The sequence below is a fragment of the Sorex araneus genome, chromosome 7 (assembly GCF_027595985.1).
Source record: "Sorex araneus isolate mSorAra2 chromosome 7, mSorAra2.pri, whole genome shotgun sequence".
Classification (NCBI taxonomy): domain Eukaryota; kingdom Metazoa; phylum Chordata; class Mammalia; order Eulipotyphla; family Soricidae; genus Sorex; species Sorex araneus.
Genome location: NC_073308.1, coordinates 71,735,160 through 71,760,125, shown reverse-complemented (window position 1 = coordinate 71,760,125; position 24,966 = coordinate 71,735,160).

Here is a 24,966-nt window from a genome sequence, read left to right as displayed (position 1 = left end):
CAATGTACAATTTCATGATCTCAGGTAGTCCAGTTTACTGGAGGGCACAGTTTATGAAAACAGGGCATCTGGATCATATGTGATGTCTTTCCCTGAAGATGTGTAGAACTTCATGATAAGTAACTTATATGTTTCTCAGAACTACCCTGAGCAGAATGGGATAGTACCACCACATAGAGACAATTCCTAAAGACAAACTGGGTCATAAGGTGTCTCACGGTATCACTGTATCACTGTCATCCCATTGAACATTGATTTGCTCGAGCAGGCCCAGTAACGTCTCCATTCATCCTAACCCTGAGATTTTAGCAGCCTCTCTTTACTCATCCTTCCCAATGGTGCCACATTAGAGGCTCTTCAGAGTCAGGGGAATGAGGCCCATCATTGTTACTCTATTTGGCATATCGAATACACGACGGGGAGCTTGCCAGGCTATCCCCCGTGTGGGCAGTATACTCTCGGTAGTTTGTCAGGTTCTCTAAGAGGGAGAACTAGGCTATCAGATGTCTATTGGCGCAATGTGGCTATGTGCTTCTGGGAGCTTGGTTTTATAGTCTCTGGATGTTGGCCATTGATGGGATTACATGGCGCTGAGGGCAGTTTCTGGGTGTGACTGCCTAGCTACTGGAAAATGGGGAATCTGGATGGAAGAGGCCCAGTCCCAAGCCAAGCAGCCTTGGAGATCTTGGCCCCAGGTCCCACACACCTGGTTCCTCTGCCAGTTCCTTTATGCGTCCATTTGTGGAAGTCAATGTGGAGGTCTCGTTCTGTTCAGCAGGGAGAACCCTTCGTGGGTCTGAGAAGGGGACGTAGCTGAATGAACAGACGCAGAGCCCAGAGGAGGAAGAAAAAGGCATTTATTCTATGGCAGTTACAGTATTTTATACCTCCCTGCTGGGAGGAGGTGGTATAGTATGCACGCCCGGGACCCCCAATAGAAATGCAGGGTGTGGCACGGGCTTTAGCTAGTAATAAACAAATGCTGATAGGATAAGATCAGTCAGATTAGGAGTGGCAACCTTTGCTAGGTGTGGCATGGGGTTAGCTAGTGATAAACAAATAGTGACAGGATAAGATCAGTAAGGTAAAATGGCTCCCTACATTCATTAGGTGTATATCAATTAAAAACACGCCCTGAAGAAAATAAGCCTGTGAAAGTTCTTATAACTGTACGCACAGTTTAAAAATCTGGCCAACATTAAAATGGGACAGGTATGTTTTACCTTTCTTTCATTTAATGTCAAATTTCTTTGCATCATATTGGAACAATCAGCACTATTCTACATGCAAAAGTAATAGATCCACCTTTGCAATATCAACTTCACACACATCCTCCCGCCCCCTGTGCTATATTGTAGGCATCCCACACGATTAGGCATTCATCATATCATTTTATCTTTTGGACCAAGGAACAGAAATGGCTTTGAATTGCGTGATGATATGGGTGTTAGGGTAAGCGGTTGGAGATGGATGGATTCAAAGGGAATCTGGATCTCTGAAATATTTTAATTCTCTAAATGCCATAGACTGTGTTTTAGCTTATGTAGAGAGAGAAGGTGCTATTTGAACTGGCATTTTGAAAAGCACAGTTGGATGAACAATATTGTACAACAATTTTGCTTTTGCTTTTGAGTATCTTCTAAAATGTACTCAGTGATATTTTCTTTCTCATGCTGACATAGAAAATCATAGGTGCAGTTCATGAATTTTCCCATAACTGTTACAAAAACACAGGAGTTCTTTGCAAAAACTGTAGCAAGCTTAAAATATTAGGAGTTCTTAACTCTTTTCAAATAGACTTTTCTTATCCCAAAGACATGTTGTAGAGAAGAATTAGTTGCCACCAAAGCTTGTATGGATGACTTCTCATTTTCTTGTTTATTGTTGCTACTCTTGACAACCTGACTGCAGAGATAGCACAGCAGGTAGGGCATTTGCCTTGCATGCAGCTGACCCGGGTTTGATTCCTCCATCCCTCATGGAGAGCCCAGCACACTACCCATGGCGTATTTGATATGCCAAAAACAGTAACAACAAGTTTCACAATGGAGACGTCACTGGTGCCAGCTCGAACAAATCGATGAACAATGGGATGACAGTGCTACTCTTGGCAAACAGAGATTTTGCCTTTCCTAGTTGGCATATTAAAAGAGGGAGAGCAATTGTGCAAATGGATTTCTTACCTTGTTGGTCCTTTGATGAACTGGTGCCAACATCAGTACTCACTGATGAGAGAGGCTTTGGATTTGTCTCTCATGTGTCATTTTCTGCTCCAATAGCTATTGTAATCACAGATAATATTTAGGCCTAGAAATTTCTTGATGGAGATGAATGCCTCTCCATTTCAACTGGCCACATCTTATTTCTTCTAGATATACTTCAGCTTCTGTCTGCTATGATTTGTTCACACTTAAGAAGGCTCTCTTGCAGAAGTCCTAAATCAAACAACACAGTGTGTGTGTGCATGTTTGTGTGTGTAAGAGAGAGAGTCAGAGAGAGAGAGAGATTCGTGGAGAAAGAGAGAAAGCGGATTATTTATATCTGGTTTATTGGAAAACCTTAAATATATTCTCTCAAACTGAAAATGCAGGCATTTCTAAATTTAGCCCACATTTTGTTCATCTCTTATCATTTTAATGATTTTTCAGGACTTTTATATGAAAATCATGTTGTCCTTTTATTCATCATTGTGTACATATTGATTGTATCACATGATCTCTTAAGAATCATCTGTGTGTGTCCAGAGTTACCAAACAGTGGGGAGAGCATTTGCCTTGCATGTGGCTGACCTGGGTTCAATCCCCGGTTTCCCCTATGGTACCCCAAGCACTGCCAGGAATAATTTCTGAGTGACCCAGGAGTAACCCCTGAGTGTCACTGGGCGTGACCCCAAAAGACTCTCCCCAAAAATCACATGTATGCGTGTATATAAATATATTGTAAAAACATACTGCAATTTGCCCCCTATCCCCCTCCCCAATGTTCAGTGCTTATTCCTGGCTCTGAAGTCAGACACTCAGCTGTCACTCCTGGAGGTACTGGAGGACCCTGTGTGGTCCTGGGTATTGCATCCACTATGGCTGTGTGCAAGGCAAGAGACTTTCCTGTAGTACTGTCACTCCAGCTACTAGTGAGACTGCATCTTGCCAGTAAAAAAATGTAAAGATTCTCTCTCATCAATTCTAACAAGTTTCTTAATACTTGTTGGTTGAAAACTAAGGTATGGGGGAGTGGAATTGTAAGAAATTTACGGTCTTCACTTTTGGACAAATTTCCTTACTACTTCCGTAGAGGCTACGCCAGTTTACATTCCCTCCATACTCCCTGGGTCCTGTTCCCACCACACCTTCACCAGTTGATTCCTTCTTTCCGAATAGCCATTCTCTAGGGCATGACCTAGTTGCTCATTGTGGTTTTGATCTTTATTACCGTAATACTATGAAACAGTAAACATATATCTCCTTACTTGCCAAACATCTTCAGACATTTTTTTTTTCATTTTTTGCTCTTTGTGTCACACCTAGCAATGCTCAGAGGTTAGTCCTGGCTCTGCACTCAGGAATTAATCCTGGCAGAGCTCAGGGGACCATATGGGATGCTGGGAATCGAACCCGGATGGGCCGAGAGCTAGGCAAATGCCCTACCCGCTGTGCTATCTCTCAGCCCCATCTTCAGATATTGTTTGGGGAAGTTTCAGTTCACCTCTTCTGGTCAGTTCAGTTTTTCTAGTTAATTCGTGGAACTTTGTAAAATATATTTTGAATAATTGATCTGCTAACATATGATATATGGTCTGCCAATATTTTCTCTATTTTTTTTTTGTTCTTGTTGTTGTTAATATCTTCTTCCTTAATTTAGTTACCTTTTTGTTTTGATGATGTTTTCTTTCAGGGTGCGTAATTTCTATTTTATCCAAAGTATTTCACTATTAACACATCCATTGCTGTCCTGAATAAGCCCTAAAATTCATGGTATAAAGTGAGTGAAGGCACAGGTCAAGCTATAGCTACATCAGTGAACTAATATTTTTTCTCTTTTCCTTTAAAGTTATTTGTCTAAAGAATTTTAAACGTGTCTTATATCTAGGCTCATACTAAATCCTAAAATACTCTTATTTTTTAATTATAACAAAGAAAAATAGCAAAACCTGTGTTTGCAAGTAAAAGATCCATTGAGCTTTTAAGAAAAGTAATCCCAAAGTATAAAATAATCTGGCTTTCCTCCCAATAAAATGATCTTCTAAATTATAGGAACTGTACTAGCAATCTAATGCTGTAAGTGGGTGGACAGATCTTTTCTTCAAAAAGGAAAGAAAAACTTCTACCAATATAACTCTTATTAATGTTTCAGCCCTACACACCGAGTTGAGAATTTATTCTCTATTATGTTGTGTCTTCTATTCAAAATCATTCAGTGAATCTTTCAGTTATTAATTGCACATGGGACTTGTTTTTGTGCTGTGATAGCTCTTCTGGAATGAAGTTATAACACAGGCTATGTGAAAATTTACAAGGTGCTAATGAGCTTTCTTCAAACACTACAAATTATTTAAGTAACTTAATGCTGTTGTTATTTTTACAATGTCAGAGGAATTTTCACACTAATGTGAGGCAGCCACATAATTTATTTCTCTGTTTTCAAACTTTCAAGTATAAATTGAAAACATAACCATAATGTCAAAGAGAATGACATTAACATTTTTTCGGATGTTTATATGTTAAGAAATACTTTATTCCTGGGAAATATAATATATAATGGTATGATTGACTTTGTCTCAGCAATCAAAAAAATTTATTACAGTGAAATTTGAGATATTGCAGGCATAATGGGATGTCTACACATTTAAATTGAATAATCCATTTCTATTTTTGTTTTATCATATTAAAATGTGATCCATATACACATTTTTTTTCTAAAACCTCCCTGTGAATGCTGTTACTATTCCTTCCCACTAGAAGGTGACTTGAAGTTCAAGGTTATTCTTGTCTGGTCATTAGAGGGGTAATTTTATGCTTGGACAATTGTAATTTTTATATTTTCTTCCTTAGTCCTAGAAACTGAGAAGCAAGTCTAATCTGTCTTTGTTTTTAAAAGACAGTTCCAGAGTATCCTTGGTAGTTACCTCTCAGGCTCACAAAAGCCAGCTTCTAGCTTTGGATTCTTGAGATTTTAAGAGATTTTCTCAATTTGATGACCAAGAGAATGGAAATTGCTCAGGAACTGAAGATCTAGTGTCTCACTGAGGAAGAAAGTAGCCAGTATCATTTAAGATCGAAACACATTTAGATTCATACCAATTGAAGAGTTAAATGTGTAGGTAGGGCTGATATTCGCAATGACTGAGTTTCTAAAGTGATAGCCCAGTTCCACATAAATATATTTCATACTTTTTAGCAACAAGCCTTGGGTCTGCCAACTGGGTAGCCAACTCCCAGATCACAAGCTGCAGAAAACCAGTAAGTTATTCAATTTTCTCTCAAAACATCAATTTCTCCTCTCTGAGATGGAAATACTAGGAATGGATATTACATAAAATACTTTCTAGATTTAATTGAGCTAGTAAAAGTATCTAAGTGAGTGCTTAGGCAGATTTCGATTTCACTGAATTTTAATAATCTATTTCTGTATTGAAATGACGTCATACGTGTCTGATCTAATTCAGATGAGCAATAGTATTGGTGAAATAAAGCACTTGTGATCTTCCATTAAACTTTTATGCTGAGGAAATCTCAGAACTTTAAACTCCGGCCGACCTGTCAGTCACTCTAGATGGAAACAATGTGCCTTTTAATTTTAATTTATTTATTTTTAAAATTTATTTATTGAATCACCGTGAGAGCAGTTACAGAGCTTTCAGGTTTAAGACTCGGTCAAACAATAATGAAACACCAGTCCCTTCACCAGTGTGCATTTACCACCACTAACAAACCCAGTACACCCCCATCCCACACCCTCCCCTTACCTGTGTGGCAGAAGATGTCCACATTACTCTCTCTCTACTTTGATTACATTCAAAATTTCGACACCGGGCACATCATCGTTATTTGAGATTTTCCCCAGCAGTTAGATCTGCTGGAAAGGCAACATCGGACATTATGTTTTCTATTGCTGGTTATGACTAGCATAGGATGGTTATGAGTAGCGTAGGATGTTAGGTGCTACTGTGGCCGTGCAATGTTGGCATTCTGGAATTTTAATAATTAAATCTGGAGGGATTTCTGCCAAAAACAAACTCTGGTTTCCAGTATTTGTTTCTGAGTCCCTTTCAGCAAGATCATGGCCTTTCAGCAAGTCAATCAGGAGTCAGAGAGTCCTTTTGAGGGCAGCAACTCAGGGTGTCATTCGGGTGGGGGAGGAAAGGGCCGGCCACACCCCAATCCTGGGAGGCCCCGCATGCATCCTCACTGCAGTGGGCCCAAACCTGTCTATCCACTGGCCACTGAAAGGTGGCGGCCCCTGAGCCTCCAGGGGAGAAAGGTGGTGGATCGGCACCTTTTCCCACCTGGGGAGGCTCAGGGCCGAAAACCACATCAGAGTCTGGACGAATTTCTGCCAAAAGCCACTGGGTTCCAGTATTTGTTTCTGAGTCTCTGGGATCATGGCCATTCAGCAACTCAATCAGGAGTCAAAGAGAGCACAAATGTGCCTTTTAGAGGGAATAAGTAGTTGAACAATTTTCCAATAGAGGAATGAAATAAAATCTAACCATGTCTAATGCTTGATTGTGAAATATGATCCCTAAAAATTCTAGAGGTCAATGTACTTATCACTAGTAAAAGGAGTGCTAGATTCTACCATAAATATTATTTGGGGGGGGGGGTCATAGTGGTACTGAGAGCTTACTCTGGTTGTGTACTCAGGGGTCACTACTGGTGGTCCTCTGAGAATCAAATGTAGTGCTGGTGTCAGCCCCAGGCAAAGCAAGCGTTCTGACCTCTGCACTCTCTTTCCAGTCCCAAAAAGGAATACTTTCAAGATTCCAAATCTGTAGCTTTTTTATTTGTAAGCATTGAAAATCTCTATCAGGCTTGGAGACACTGAGCAAGCTAATTGGCTTCTGATTTGAAAACCACATTTGCAACCATATGTGCCTTGTACATTTCTCTTAGGGTTTTGGATGCATACCACGGGCTAGCACTTTGCCCTGACATCACTGCTCGGCAAACAGATGGTGAATTCCTTGCTGATTTTCAATTAACTGAAACTTTTTTCCCCTAAGCATTTAAAGTATTAAGCATCCAGAAATTGGGGACATATGTACATAATATAATGGAGACTGGAAAATTAATTTTTGATAGTATAGACTATAGTTGAATTAAGTGGTTCCTGAACCATAGAGTTTTTCTTCCAATGTTTTCACACCCAATTTCTCATCGTTTCTTCCATTTTGGCTGGATTTCAGTAAAGACAGCTCCGTTCTGCCCAGTAGCTTCTAACTAACGGAGCTCTGGTTATAGAGCAGCAATTTGGCAAATGGAAATTTCTTTTAAATATTGTGCCTGAATCTTCACTGGGAATGTTTGTGCCTCCTTCATCGGTAGAGTTTAAAATCAAAAAAGGACATGCACCGTTAACTCTGGAGGTTGGAGTTTGGAAGTTAATGCTTTATTTGATTTTAACCACAACTGTTATTTTGTATATAAAATGCACGGACTTCAATTCAATACCTATATAAGCAGAAATAACTGGGAAATAGAGATGCTGCCTCAGTAGCTTACCCTAAGAAAATCTCTTTATCTTCTACCAGCTCTGTTTTCATTTGCAATTGTCTTTACTGATAAGAATTGGCCAGAAAATGCTCACTGTAAAGGGAGGTTTTTAGGTTATTCAGTTCAGTGTATTTCTTTCAGAAATTCACGCATATAATGAAAGAATTTTGACCTTGACAAGACTTTGGTAAAACAAATGTGAAAATGTTCTTAAGAATTATACAGACTATGTAAACAGTTATGGTCTAAATTAATACTAAGGCTGTTCTGTAAATTATTGCATCATGAAAATAGGTCATGGTGATATTTGTATATATCTATGCAGATCTATAAAATGGAAATTATTCAGTCATAAAAGTGGAAATCATGCCATTAGTAACAACATGGGAATAGTGTGGTAAGTGAAATAAGTCACACAGAAAGAAGAAAAGCAGCCACACTCCACACTCGGATGTGTGTGGCACTCCACACTCGGATGTGTGTGGAGTCCAGGAGAGAAAGCTGCGCATGACTGGGGTGTTCTCAAAGATGTGAAGAATATATTGGTGGTTGCTAGAAGTAATGGAAAACGTGGGAAGGGGACAAACTCAAGACGAAATGAAGAAGTTGTAGGCAGGGAAGAACTCAGGTGTGGGAGAAATGCTTGGCTTCACAAATCATCTCTTGCACTTTGAATAGAATGCAGGCACTGGGCTAGAATGGAAAGCAGGGAAATCAAGTCACAATAGTGTACTACACATTTAAACATTAAAAAAATTAAAAATTTACAAAATAAGAAAATTATGTGAGTTTAGGCATGTATGCAAGACTCAATGTGGCATCATTTTGAAGTATGTGATGATATTGGATCACTATGTCTTACAAATAAATTTAATTTTTTATTCTATATCAGTCATATCTCCAGAAATATAAATTTTTGAAATTCATATCTATTTTACTAACCCAGCAGCATTCTATTCTTGGCTGTCTTTGCTAGAGGTAGTTGCAGTGAGGGAGGTAATCTGCAGATAATTCAGGCTCTGTGAATCAAATCGAAGAGAAATAAATGAGGAAGTGTGAGTGTACCTTCTCTCTCGTTTCTTCTCTCTCTCTCTCTCTCTCTCTCTCTCTTTCTCACACACATACATACAAACTGCACTTGAAAACTTATAATATGCCTGTGAATTTAGTTTTGGCTTAAGAATGAAGAGGCTATACACAGTAACTAATGTGTCTTGAAAGCCTCTTAATGTTGTCTCCTCACTTGAAGAGTATGCTGCGGTCCAAAGAGATTTGAGTTTTGTCCAAAACAGAAGGGAAAATATCCTTAATGTTCTCAGACTTGGAAAGCCAATATGCGTCATGGCCTCTGGGCCAGGCTTCAATATTCTTAGGTCTCATACTAGATTATTGTCAAGTCCTACTTCTATTAGACCTCTTCCATTTCTATCCTCAGAGAGTTGTAATATATAACAGAAAAGTCATTAATCTGAGTTAAGTTGTCAAAACTTTAGAATGTTTGAGTATTTTTAAGAAGTGCTTGGAGTAGGGCTATTGAGATAGTACAGCAGGGAGGATGCTGCCTCACAGGTGGCTGATCCAGGTTCTATCCTGGGCACCCCCTGGGTCCACAGAGCTCCACCAGGAGTGACCCCTTAATGCAAAACCAGTTAGAAGGCCAGAGCATCACTGAGTGTGGCCCCAAAACCGAGGAAAAGAAAACATTTTTGGTAAAATATGGCCAACATAAAAATAGTCTGTTTCTAGCATTCATGAAAGAAAGCACAGATCCCTTCTTCTGATTCGGCTTCCCACTAGTCTTCACCCAAAAACTGTGTAAATGAATGTTTCATGTGTGTCATTAGCCATGAGTATAACTACACAATTTTTGTCTAGAAAGACTAAAACATTGGCTCACTTCAAAAATTAAAGCCTAGTATCTAAAACTGTTATCTAAATAGCAATCATGAAGTTCTCCTTAGCTTTCCATATCATATAAACACATTTTACTTATCTACAGATATTCTACGTGGCTTGTAAAACAGTGCATCCGATTATGTTTAATAAAATTGCAATTCCCTGTTTCTGCTAACTAGACTCAAGTGCACTTTGTTCTCTGACCCAGTGAGAAAGCTCAGCGTTTGATGCGTTGTTCCAGATCCCTCAGAGGGACCCACACTCCTCTCACTATGTCTCTTGATACTTGGCCCCATGGCCTACATCAAGGCAACTTATTTACCCGTGCACATAATGCCCCTGCACATTATTTCAGAGTATGTCTATTGTCTATGTGTGTGTGCATGATGCCTGTGCTTACATTTGTACACATGCACACATGTGGTGAAATTCTTTCACACCAGCTGTTCTCTGTCTTATTGCTAGCTCTGAGCACTGTCTGCTGCCAAGAGTATGTGAACACGACTTCTAACCCAATCTCACTGTTACGCACGTGGTATCAAAAACAGTATCTGCTCACTGATAGCACTTGCCCTTGGGACCTGTTGTACCTAAGACTCACATCCTCTCATGGATGTGGGACACAAGATCTTCTCTGTTAGAAGGAGTTCTTTCGAAGTGGGGAACTAGCCTATACCTAAGGTATGGGAGATTCGAATGAAACCTTATCAGTCCGGGTTGCTGCCAATTCGCCTCTGTTGCAGTCACTCAAAGCAATCCCTCTGCACTCCCAAGTTCTAGAAGCGCATCTAGCATGGAGGATAAAATAAACAATTCGATGCATTAAGTATTCCATCCAAGAATAGGAAACAGTACTCATCTGACGAAGAAATAATACCACTGAACAATGGAATCTACAACCCTAATGAGCTTTCCCATTAGAATGAAATGATATAAAAGCCAAAGTTGCTCCAATGCTTCCGCAGAGCCCCTGTCTCTTGTGAGAGCAGAAAGAATCACAGCTGACAAGTATGTGAAGGCCCCGTAATGAAGAGCAATGGGACATGAGCAAGTGCTCTGGGCCTTGCAGGCGAGTCTGCAGGGGCTGAGAGGCACATCCTATTAGGCCCGGCTTCATCTACTGCAGTTTAATTTCAGTCTTCTGGAGGGGGGGGCACTGTTGCCCTGCTCCATCTAAATGAACCCAACTTCTATTTTGAAACGTGCAACGCAGAGTCAGCCTAGGGGAACTGTGTTATCCACGTTCAGGCATCAGACTCACCACTAGGAAAGTTTGACTCGTACTGGTAATGGCAGACATGTTCTTATCTCTGCTGCTTCTTATCCACATTTGTTTTGATAAGAAAGTGAAAATTATCAGCTACATAGGCGAGGGGAGGGCAGGTAAGGTATACTGCGGTTCTTGGTTGTGGAACATGTGCACTGGTGTAGGGATGGTTTTCGACCACTGTATAACTGAGACTTAAGCCTAACTGCTTTGTAACTTTCCACATGGTGATACAATAAAAAAAAAAAGAAAGGGACAGATTGCACAGTGCTTATTAATTTACCCTGAAGACCCACAGTCTTGCTGAGAATAATGCATGGCTAAGGAAATTATTGCATTCTATTAATCATCAGTTATTTCACTAGAAAAAACTAGTGTTTCTTTCTTTCACTAAGTTGTCAAAATATTTCAATGCTAGAAGCTGGGAGTATGACTCTACAGTGTAGAATTTGGCTTTCATGCCTGGGTTCCTGGGTCCAATCCCTTGTCCTACCCCAAACAATAGATAATATTTTAAAGCCTTATCATCAGTCCTGAATTTATATACACACACATCCACACATACAAACACGCATGCTCCCTAAACATATACTTAGCAGATTGCTCCTGAGATTGCAGAGTTGTGTCGCTTTGCTTCATTAGAGTCTCTGTGTTGCCTTAACTGATGTTTAAGTCTCACCATAATTCATTCATTCATTCATTCATTCATTCATTCATTCATTCATTCTAGTTGCCAGGGTGTAGGCACAAAAGCCTTCCTCCCCTCTGTCCATGGTCTCTGAAGCCATTCCTACTGGACACTCAGAAGAAACTCGAAGGCGACTCATGAACTATCCAGAAGAGACATGATGGTGTGAATGTGGTTTAAGAAAAATGATGAGCTTTTTTCTTTAAAAACACAACTTTAAATGTCAGTAAATCACAAGATAAAAACTTTGAATTATTAATATTCTACTGAGTTAGTGATATAAATGTGAAAATGGCGTGGGCATAATAATAGTTCCAATTGTTTTCAGACAACAACTCTGAACATTTATTAATATTATCCTTCCTCTTTTTCATGCACTCACCAATATGCCACTCACATTGATTTGCATTTTGTGTTGACTCTGTGTGTTTGGGGGTTACTGAAAGAGAGAAACAAGAAGTGTACAATGAAATGGGCCCTGATCCTTCAGAAAAAGGTGAAGAAATTGCTTCCACAGATGACCTCTCATGCCCAAAAGTCTTTCTCTTGTTTTTATACCTCTCAGCTTTTTATAAGTAGCTTAAGGAACTGTTTTTTACCCAAAGTCCAAATACCAATATTGTAGTACTCTGGATGACAGACCATCCAACATTCTTGTACGTATGACATGTTTATATTGAAATTAAATCTGTGGATTTACTAATGAAAGCAATTGATGAAGATGCACACACAACACCCAAGCAAGTGGCTCTTATGACTGGGGATAGTGGAATAATCTCAGACTCTGCAGTGACTATCAGGGCCTCAACTAACGTACTAGCAAGTATGCAATTTTCACAAAATATATAATCTAGTCGTATCATTTATCAGTTAACAGGGATTGTAAGGGATAACAAGTTGAACTAAAAGTAAACTATCTAGAGATAAATATTTAAAAAAATTAAGGCTCAGCAATACCTTTATAGTCACTAAAATAATTTAGACAGGAGTGAAATAGAGTTAGATGGCCCATTTAAGAGGAAAAAGCAAAGAAATAAAAATATATATAATCTAATACTGTGTGCTCAGGGACCATGTGGTGCAGGGATTGACTGGACCAGCCACATGCAAGGCAGCTGCCCTACCTGCTGTATTATCATTCAATGGCAGAACTCGCACTTTAAATTCTTTTTTTTTAATTTATTTTTTATTATTGAATCACCATGAGAACAGTTACAAAGATTTTAGGTTTAAGTCTCAGTCCTACAATGATAAAACCCCCATCCCTTCACCAGTGCACATGTTCCACCACCAAGAATCCCGGTATACCCCCCTCCCACTCCCACCCTGCCTGTGTGGCAGATGGTTTTCACTTTACTCTCTCTTTACTTTGATTACATTCAATGTTTCAACAGAAAACTCGCTATTATTATTTGGAATTTTCCCCAAATAGTCACACATGCCGAAAAGGCATCTTTTGATAATTTGTTTTTTATTGCTGATATTGAATAGCATATGGGTTTGGGGATTTTTGGTATTTCAGTAATTAAGTCCAGAGAAATTTCTGACAGAAGCTGCTGGGTTATGAAATTGGTCCTTGTGCCTCAGGGATAGTGGCCTTTCAGGAGCGGAGAAGCCGTTTGTTGGCTGCCACTTGGGGTCTCGACTGGGCGGAGGAGCCCACACTTTAAATTCTTTCCTCACAGAGGGAACCCAGGATAGTCTATGCAGGACTGGACAATTAGAAAGTGATCCTTAACTTCCATTATAAAGGGATCCTTAACTCACCACCACCATCACCGAAAGGGGAAACTAAGTAAAACCAGCAAGCGAAGAGAAGACTGACAAAACTCTGTCTTTTCTCCACCCCCATCTCAACCCTGATGGGGTTTAGCTATGGAAGAGGGCAGCCCCGAGGTGGCTGGCTACGGAAGAGGACAGTGTGTGAAGAGCAGCTCTCTCTCTCCACTCGGGTCTGGCCCCTATTCCAAGACTCCAGACCACTGGTCAGCTGGACGGGAGGAAGACCTTGAATCAAATATGATGCTGCAAGTTTAAAAGAGGGAAGATAACATTTTAGTCTTCATATTAAATTAATCTTAAATAATAGATGTAATATTTAACATGAAGATAACTACATATAACATGAACTATCACGGCAATATTCATTCCGCAGTGTATCAGGTCCTGCTAACCCTGTTAAGTATTGAACACTGGGGCCAGAGTTACTGTGCAGTGGGTAGCGTACTTGCTTTGCACACAGCCAACCCGGGCTTCATCTTCAGCACCCAACGTGGTTTCCTGAGTCCTGCCAGGAGTGATCTCTGAAAGGAAAGTCAGGCTTTAAGTCCTGAGCACTGCCAGATGTGGGCTCCAGTCCCCAAAATGTATTGAACAAAAATGTTAGGAATTCAAGAATAAATAAAGCAGATATAGACCACTTATAGTGAAGATGGGACTCCGTGCCAGGCTGTTTTCACTTGGGGTGTTCCAAGTGAAAGGAGGAGGGGCGGGTGAGAACCCTCCCCACCCCAAGGGACCCAGCCCCGACGGACAACCTCCACTACTAAACTGCCACTATGATTCAGGCCGCTTTCTGGACCCTGTGACTGCTTTGTGGCCGTGCAACACATTATAAGGCACTTTCTCCCTCCCTCCCTCCCTCCCTCCCTCCCTCCCTCCCTCCCTCCCTCCCTTCCTTCCTTCCTTCCTTCCTTCCTTCCTTCCTTCCTTCCTTCCTTCCTTCCTTCCTTCCTTCCTTCCTTCCTTCTTTCTTTCCTTCCTTCTTTCCTTCCTTCCTCTCTCCCTCTATCTCTTTCTCCTTCCCTTCCTCCTCCCTCCTTTCCTTCCTGCCCTTCCGTCCTCTCCCTCCCCTCTCCCTTTTCATTCCCTCCCCACCTCTCCCCTTCCTTCCCCCCCCCTCTCTCTCTCTCTCTTTCTCTCGTGTGTGTGTGTGTGTGTGTGTGTGTGTGTGTGTGTGCATGTATGTGTCTTTGGTCACACCCAGAATGTTAGGGTGTAAGTCCTGCCTTTATGGGGCGTTGAGGATGGAACCCAAGTAGACATTGTGCAAGACAAATGCTCTACTGCTGTATCATTGCTCTGGCCTCCACTAGACCTTGGTGAAAGTCAAAGTCAAACTTCCAGGTATTATCAGAATCCATCACCCCTAGGGTGTGTTTTAAAAATAAAATTTCTATCTCACTCAGTGGAACTGTATACACTGTATCCTAAAGGAGACTGAAACTTTATATTATAGCCAATTACTTTCTAATATCTTTAACTATTAATACAAATTTTTAGCTGAATATCTACTTCAGCAAAAACCTGATTTTTACCTTAGAAGTGAATAATGTTAGGTGAGAATATAATTGGTAAATACCATTCAATATGCCAATGGAGAAAAGATAATACAGGGTACACTTGAGAGAGGTAGATGGTTCCATGTTTTCAAAGTCAAATCTAAAAGCCAGTCTTTGTAATAAGAAAAATCTTATGGAACTAGAAAAGAAGAGTAACATTTTTTACTGAATGACCACCTATAAAACTTACTGTTAATGCTGATCTTATAAAATCTTTTAAATTTAGGAATAATAGAGATATAAAGTTAATGACTACCTTTTATATTTTACTAAATTTCTAACTGACATAATAAAAGTAAAATTACTGAGATAAATAGCTGGAAAATGAAATAAAAATGTTTTGAAAATAGAATTATAGGCTGTAATAGAAATTGTGAAAGTGTCTATATGTACATTGTTATGGAATGATAGATTGCCTAAATATTCACCTGTAAGTCTAATATAAAAAGAAAAATAATTTTTATATCAAATAGTACATTTTCTGTTTTCCAACAGCCAATGTCTTACATGAACATGTAAAAGTTTATTTGGCTCTCTTGACAGTAAGTTTTTCCATTGTCTAAATTCTTGTTTTTTATGTTCTACTGTCCCAGTAACTTAAAATAAATCTTGCTATTTATATCTTTCAAAGACAAGAGTTTTAAACTTTTTAAAATAACTTTATTTATTTTAAACTTGTGTCCTTTTCAAATAATAATTGGAATCCATAGAAATAATTTTTGATATGGTTTAAACATAAATGCAAAACAAACATTTTGTAACAAGCACTTAAGCAAATAATAAATCCATAATCAGATTTTAAGGCTTCCCCGTTTTGAAGCTTTAATTTTTACCAATGTAAGAAAAATACAGGAAAGGACAGCTATTTTAAAATCCACAAATCACTTGGAAGTTTTAATAATTTCTGTGAGAAAATAATTCAATTTAAGGCACAAACATCTAAAAGAGTCACTTCATATCATTTATATTTGAAATGAGTAACAATGTTTACATTTATAAACCTTTACTATTTACAATAGTTCAATGATTTATGAGATTTCTCAACTATTAAAATTAATTTTACAAATACTGACACTTGTAAAAAACTAAGGCACCCGAAGGGCGTGTGCACTTGCAGGCTCTCCGGGCAGCTCTGTCTCACCGCCCATGTTCAGTGCTCTGGAACCGCTGTGTATGGCTGTTGGTCAAGGGCAGGTGATGGAAGGAAGAATGAGGACCAAGCTGGTTGCTGATTAGTTACTGTTTATTCAATCTTCTATCTTTCTCCTCTCCCGCACTCCCAGCTCCATCTTCTCTCTGGACCTACTGCAGCCTTCTGGCTTCTCTTGTCTCTCCCCTCCCTTTTTCCTCTTGCCCTTGCCCCCAGGTTACACACTGCCAGGTAGCAAAATCATCATAAGAAAGCCCTTCCTGAGGGCTGTCAGGTTCAAAGGGAACACAACCTAGGGGCATTCCAAAGCCCTTCCTGACTCTTAAGGTGTTTTTCTCCTTTCCTAAGTCCAAACATCTTAATACTAGTTATTTTTGTATGGACATAGCAAGAGATACATTGAGGCTTGGAAGGCAGCTCTCCTGGCAACATCTTGCCACAGACCCAGACCACAGCACTCAGGCCAGATTAATCATTCCTCACCCTAGCAGGGTCCAAATCTAGTTATCACTGTTTGGATCATGACAACATTTGTCCATGATCAAGCTCTTAACTTATAGTTAAGCATTAGGAACGTTGGCCAGGCCCATCTCGATGCCAGGGTAGCAAACAACTCACCGCTTGCCCTGGGTTCATCTCGTCTTTCGTCGGGACCCTGCTTTTGGGGGTGCTAGGAAATAAGGGCAGCTGAGGCTTAGGTTGAGAGAACAGATGCCCAGGAGGAAAATATCATGTAGAGTCAAATGACTCCCAGGTTACAAAAGCATTGCATTTGCTAAGTCTTCTTGTGTCCATACAAAAAGGACATTGCTCTGAATAAACTATGCAAAGGACTCAAGGAGAAGAGAAAAACTATTTACAAGCCAACAAAACACTAAGAAAGAAGCTACAAATAAACAGAGAGGAATGGGAGCACTGTAACGGGACTAACCCAATAAACCTAAACTACCTGAAGCTATGTTATCCTACAGACACTCACTCCAAAAATATAAGTATGACTCAGATAAGTCTGTTCCTGTACTAACAATAGTAAACAAGAGCCATTTATTTATATTAAATAGAAAAAATCATTGGAATAGAAATAGCAAGATGTATACCCCTTATGATAGAAAACAATAGTTTAATAAAACTTAATCTCAAGGAAATAATTTCTTAATATGATTAGTGAAATAAAGTTCTTTACTTGAAAATAAGTTTATTTTTCAGCCCAGAGAAGTTAATTAATTTAACTTAATAAAAATGTTTTTAAAATTCGGAGACTGCTTTTCATAGTTTTCTTTTTCTAAAGAATAGTATCACTGTATCACTGTCATCCCGTTGTTTGTCTATTTACTCGAGCGGGCACCAGTAATGTCTCTATTCCTCTCAGCCCTGAGATTTTAGCAACCTCTCCTTACTTGTCTTTCCCAATGATTGGAGGCTCTTTCAGGGCCAGGGGAATGAGACCTATTGTTACTGTTTTTGGCATATTGAATACTCCACAGGTAGCTTGCCAGGCTCTCCCTGTGTGGGCAGGATACTCTCGGTAGCTTTAAGGGCTCTCGAAGAGGTATGTATACACTGTCATCCTGTTGATCAATGATTTGCTTAAGCGGGCCCAGTGATGTCTCCATTCATCCTAGCCCTGAGATGTTAGCAGCCTCTTTTCACTTGTCCTTCCCAACCATGCTGCATTAGAGATGAAGCAGGGTCAGGGGAATTACACCCATCATTGTTACTGTATTTGGCATATGAATACACCACATGGAGTTTGCCAGGCTCTCCCCTGTGATAGCAGTAAACTCTCAGTAGCTTGCCAGGTTCTCCAAGAGGGAGAACTAGGCTATTAGATGTGGCTCCCGGGAGCTTGGTTTTATAGTCTCTAGATGATGGCCATTGATGGGATTACATGGCACTGAGGGGGTAGGGAGAGCAGTTTCTGGGTGTGACTGCTTAGCTACTGGAAAATGGGGAATCTGGGTGGAAGAGGCTCTGTCCCTATCAGAGCAGCCTTGGAGATCTCGGCCCTGGGTCCCACACACCTGTGTCATCTGCAGTGTCCTTTCCTGCTGTGTATTCTCAATCATGTTCTTCAACACTTAGCACCTGGGGGCCAGCATCTGCCTACATACCATCCATGGACCAGCAGTTATAACCAAGGTGACAAACCAGTGGTTTTCACAGTCATAGACCAACACTAGGCTGAACACCAGCGGCTGAAGACCACTGGCCGAAATCACTACCAATTTACAAGAGACTGATCACCTAATAACCTGAGACCGAGTGAGTAACGTGGTGGATTCTAAAAAAAGAAAGTTCTATCTTGACAGTTTCCCTTTCTCAAACAGGGTCACAGAACAATTCTTACTGACAGAATTTGCTAATCCTATCCATAATCCCTCTCAACTATCCATAGCAGATCTCAATGTTCCAAATTCCAACAAACTCAGTAACACATAAATATCAAATTAGTCATGTGTGTGGTTCTGATATTTATTCTTTTCAGACAATAAGTGTTTTTAATGTAATTATATGCCATCTAGTCTGTTTCTCTAAATTTTATTTCAGTTTGAGAAGATATAAGTACATGGTAAAATACTTTAATTATATTAGTAAGGATGAGTAGATGGAGAAATGGAAGTTACTCAGTCTCTTCTTCCTATATTAACATGTTACTGACGTATGTATCTCTTATTATCCTTGAACTAAATAAAAGGGAAAGAAAACAACTATCATTAATGAAAACTGTCCACTTTAAGAGAATTGGATTTGTCATTTTTCATTTCAAATACTTTTTTTCCTTCTTTTTTCTTATTTGCCATTTAGGTCACTCCTGATGATGCTCAGATATTCCTCCTGAGTCTGTACTCAGGAATTACTCCTGGCTGTACTTGCAGAACCACATGGGATGCTGGGGATAGGACCCGGGTCAGTCGCATGCAGGAAAAATGTCCTACCCACTGTATTAAGACTCCAGCCTCTCAAAATACTTTTTAAAATCCATTCTGCTTTAATAAAATACATAGTGATTAAAATGCTGTATATAAAATATAGATAAGCCAATCTCTTTATGGAAGAATATAAATTAATATGATATGTAGCAAATATAAAAATATAATAAAAATAATCATATTCCATTTACATATGTGTTATCATTGATTCCATAAATTATTTACACAAACATTTATGATATAGATTAAATGAAGCTCTGTACTTTATGTAAGGTGAACTAGTTTTAATTATCAGGAGTAATTAAATACAACATCATGTTGATTTTTAAATAATTTAAACATAACTTACCTTTTCCAATTAATTTACAAATACAATTCTATATTTAAAAGGCTCATTGAATTTTTTGATAAGATCAATAATTGAACCTTTTCAGTTACTTTTTTTAGAGGCAGTAAACTTCATTAACTATGAAGTCAAGTGTATGTAAAGCATTATAGATTCATTTTAATTTTTATCAAATGTTAAATAGTTAGAACCTTTTATGAAGTTTGGTCACCGTCAATATGTGTGTTTTTATACTTCCCCATATAAATCAATTATCTGATAAATTAATCACTGTATCACTGTATCACTGTCATCCGGTTGCTCATCGATTTGCTCAAGCAGGCACCAGTAATGTCTTCATTTGTCCCTGTCATGTTCAAGGTCAGGGGAATGAGGCCCACTATTGTTACTGTTTTTGGCATATCGAATATGCCACGGGTAGTTTACCAGACTCTGCTGTGTGAGATTGTGTATCTCTCTCTTCCAGGAGCTTTGGTTTATGGTCTCTGGATCTTGGCTGTTGATTAGATTACATGGAGTTGGGGGCAGTTTGTGGGTGTGGCTGCCAAACTACTGGAAAACTGGGGATCTGGATGGAGGAGGCCCAGTGCCCATCTGAGCAGGCTCGAAGATCTCAGCCACAGGACCCGCATACCTGGGTTCCTCTGGTGGTTCCTTCATGCATGAGGCTCGTGCTTGTGGAGAGTGGCCTTGAGCATTGCTCTGACTGCATTTTGGAGGTTTTCGGATGCCTGGGCTCTGTTTGGGGTCGGGAAGGAAACTCAACCTGCCCCCTAAGAGGGGGTCCCCTGGTGAAGACAACCTGGCATGGGGGCAGAAGATTGTGCCAAATAAATTAATACTCTTAGTAAAACTTGATAAATTGCAATTTAAACAGAAATATCCATTGGATATACACTGGATTTATTCAAATTTTTAATTTGTCCATCTAATTTTGAACATAAGAATGTTCACATTTAATTAAAATATATTCCATTCTATGTACCTGGGAGAAATGATCTACCCTATAAACTGGATAATTGAAAGAATAATGAGGGTAAAGCATTTACCACATTGAATGTCAGATTTAAAGGAGGGTGAAAGACATATACACAAGACAAAAATCAAAACCTGGGGCTGGAGGGAAAGTAATGCACGTGGGTTATTTATTTACCTTGCATGTGGCCAAGGCAGGTTCTGTCACCATCACCTCATATAATCCCTGATATTTGCCAGAGTATTCCCTGAGCACAGGGCCTATCTAAACCCTGAATACAGTGGGCGTGTCCCCAAAACAATAATACAAAACCAAAAGCAATGAAGAGCTGAATTCTAATAATAATAAACATAGTAATAAGATTCAGTAACTCAAGGAAGAAGATATTCTACTTTAACCTAAGCCAAGAAAGTGCTTAGAACTCACACAGGGAGATGAAAAATTAGTGTGACAAAGAGAAAGTTAAATGAAGGAGAAAGGAATTATAGTACTCCTGTAGTTTTTGCCTAAGAAGTTTTCACATAATAGCAGAAACTTAATGCAGTAATTATCTTCTTTCTTGTTCTGGTTTTGGGGCTGCAAAAGGAGGTGCTCAGGACTTACTCCTGGCTCTTGCTCTGGGATCACTGCTGGTGATTCCAGCGAACCCTCTATGATACTGGGGATCAAGTTGGTTGATCGTATGCAAGTCCAGTGCCCTGCCCTTCGGACTATCTCCAAGAGTTATAAAGAAGGAATGAGCATGACGTGAATGAACATGACATATATGGGGTCACAAAGAAGACCAGAGGGACTGGAGCACAAGAAGGGACAAGAGATGACGTGGAGGGGTCTGGGAGACAGACACTAGGTTAAGGAACTTGTTCTGCATGAAGTCGAATTCAAATTCATCCCCAGAAGCACGTGGGCCCCCAAACACTGCCAGGGCTGATCCAAGATCTTTTTCTTTTTTTAAACAGGTGCTCAAAGCAGGAGGGCCAGGCAAGCAAAAGCCCAACTAATGTATGCCTCAATGGAAACAGATTCAATTTCAGACATATGTAGAAATGCAAGGAAGTAAATCACCTGTCAAATTGAAATAAGATCTCTTGTGCATGACAACGAGAACTGGCAGGAACAGGTTAACCTTTGCACCAAATGTGCCTCTTGATGTTTCTGGACAATGGGCTTTGAGTTCTCCGACTGGTTTTACGTCAGGGCATGTGCAGATTGGAAGCTGTCCAGGCTTGTTAGAAACACTGAATCTTCAACATGTGTCCTTCCGACTGCCCTGGGCACTTCAGCAGGCACACAGATGAGAGCGAGGGGTGACCCTGAATAGATCTCTGTTTATATGGGCCAAGGGTGGCCAGACTCCTGTCATTTCCATTCACCTTTACTTGATTAGAAATCAATTACTTAGCCCCATCAAGTAGGAAGGGGAGTGGAATAATGTTCAGCTGGGATATCCGTGGGCCCACACTTGCACAGGGAGAGGGTTCACCTAGGGGTCAAGTCAATTTCATGTAATTAGCATACCTGTTATGGGTGGAGAATCCACGTTGCGTTAATATAATCCTATGGCTCACTGGAAGCAATAGGGGATGGTTAAGTTGCAGGTTGGGGGACCAGTCCCCAAACCCACAGTATGTGGGTCCAGAATTTCCTTCACTAACTGGACTCTCTTTGGAAGTGGCAGTGCCTTCTCCACGAAGAGTTTCTGGTGGTTAATGTGAGAATCTTGAGTCCGAAAGCACCTCAGGTGGGCTCCATTCAGCACCTGCTACTCATCTGACTTCCGAGAGATAGAATCAGAGCAACCTGTTGATTATAACAGCAGATTATCTGCACAGCTATAGACTATCTTTGCCTATCTTTCATATGACAAACAACAATGAACGCTTTTATGTTATTAAGTCATTTCAATGACACCAATTCCTTAATCTGTCAGAATCATAATCTAAAATAAAAGTGGAAATTATATTTTATATGTTAATAGATCCAGATGCAGAACTGCATTTCTAAATTTTGCTACTCTTCTACTTATATATATGATATATAATATATATGCATATATATACATATAGATATGTCTCAGATATTTATCTTATTTGGGAGGAAATAAAATCGGTAACATATTTTACTGAATTGCATACAAGGTTAATTAGTTAAAACTTATTTATACAAATTTTCTAAAACCATTTAAAATAATTTTAAATATTTCTTATTAGACAAGCACATAAGTAGTATATATTTGGTAATAAAAAAGTGTTATCGCAGGATTGCAATAGAAATAGTTATTTTTGTTTATAAACCATAACAACATGTATTTTGAATTCTGAATTATCCAGAGTAATGAGTCTCTACTGAATGTTTTCTCAGGAGTTTTGATGATAACCTGATTAAACGTCCCTGTATGGAAAAAGACTGTACCTAAAATAAAGCTTGACATGGTCTTTAGGAACTAGTTCATACAACCTATGACTCTAAATTTAACCAGTTGTCAATTCTGGAGAAACTCCTGATTATGTATATCCATTGTTTGATGTTTAATCCATATGAATGAACCTCCCATCAGCATTTTAGATAGTTAGTGGCCTGAATTCTCATCTGAGAATACACATTCTGCATTGTCCTTCCATCCCAGGAAATATAAAATAGTAGAAATGTTATTTGCATCAAATGGCTTAGGTGACACTCAACCCAGCTATTCCTCTGGACAGTGGCTGCTGATCTCTGAATGCCAGGCTGCAGAGAGATACCATTTCCAAGCTCGATTTCATCAGAAGATCAGACGGCTGTCAAGAACAGGCTGTCAGGAACAGAACCCTGTGTAGCCATTGGAAATAAGGGGCCTTAGTATTTGCAGACAACCTAGAGAAGAGCCTCCAGGGGTCTTCATGGGATCCCAGAAGAACCTTTAAACTTGTTTTTGTTTTGTTTTTCCCTTCTTTTTGGTAGAAGTATCAAGGTGTAGCTCACTGCTGCTGAGGACCTAATGTTCTTTTCCTTTCATGTAATAACAACTCCAGGTTTCACCGATTTCTCCTCACTATATTAGAGCTGAACAAATAACTAAATGGCCAGAGAATGCGGTTGTGCTTTCAGTGTGGTTCCCTTGTTGGTGTGATGAAAGAGACAGACAGCTGATAGTTTGACAGCGCAAGGCTGTGTGGGTGAATAGGATGGATGGGTAGAGGGATGGATGATAGAGAGATATACAGATAAAAATACATATATGTCTGCATGTGTTCACGTATCTCTTAGATGTTCAGATAGATCTCTTAAGAGGTCAAAAGTAAGTGTCACAAAATACATCACCGTGGCATATGGAATATTTTGAACTAACGTCATTGAACCCTGCTGGCCTTAAGAGAAACCATTTCTTCTCCCATCATGAGCTGTAGCACTGCACTGTCACACTGCCATCCTGTTGTTCGTCAATTTGCTCAAGTGGGCACAGTAATGTCTCCACTGTGAGACTCATTGTTACTGTTTTTGGCATATCGAATACACCATGGGTAGCTTGCCAGGCTCTACCGTGCAGGCGACATACTCTCAGTAGCTTGCCACCCTCTCTGAGAGAGACGGAGGAATCGAACCCTTGTCCGCCACATGCAAGGCAAATGCCCTATACACTGTGCTATCGCTGATCTAGAAAAATAAATATTAGGGTTACTTCCTACTTATGAGTTATTTCTAGAAATAGTCTATCAAATTAGGCAAATATCCTGTTACAGAAAAATATAGGTTTTGTCATACAAATCACACTCCTTCTTCTTGGGCCTCTTGGAGGGGCCCTTTAACTCAGAATGAAAACCTTCCCTGGGCCCGAGAGATGGCACAGGAACTAAGGCGCTTGTTTTGCTTGTGGCCGCCTTCAATCCCAGAACACCGCCAGGAGGGATCCCTGCGCCCAGTTGGGTGTGGACAAAAATAAAACACACAAAATACAAAACTTCAACCTACATGTAAATACCAATTGTGAAAATTTCATCTCTTAAGCCAGAGAAGTGCTTCTCTCTTTGGATGGAAGGGAGGGTTTGGGGGCTGGGGCACCTCTAGCAGAGCCTGTGCTCACGGATCTTGTGCAGAACCGTATGCATTGCCTGGTCCCCAACTCTGGTCAGTAACACGCAAGGCAAGCACTTCCGATGTTGTATCTGTCTGACCCTGAAGTTGTCTTTGTGATTGCTTTTATCAACCTCGTAGAGCTGCCCAGTTCTGAAAGAATCAGACCCCCTGACTGCTAGGGAGCACAAATACCTGTGAATGAAGCCAAATCTGGGCAGGAACTCTACAAAGGGGACGAATGAGAGAACTGATATTTATTTAGCCCTTGAAATTCTGCACACTGCCCAGAGCATCACATGTGGCCTTGCAAGGGAAAGAAAACAAAAACGAATGACCAAAGATGCTCAGGGAAGAAAAAAAAAGGTCTTATTCCAGCTCTGATTTCACAGGTGTGGAATCTGAAGGTCAAAGAGGGTAAATACCTACAGAAGGTTTCCTGGATATTACCTGGATGTTGGAGCGCATGAATCCACAGCATGATTGAACACCTGCAGTTCGTTTCATCTAATTTAATTATTAAATTATTATCTCGCCAACTCCTCCTATCTGCAACCCTAGCTAGAATTTACTCTGACAGTATTACTAATGGTGTGAGTTATGGTGCAAGGTT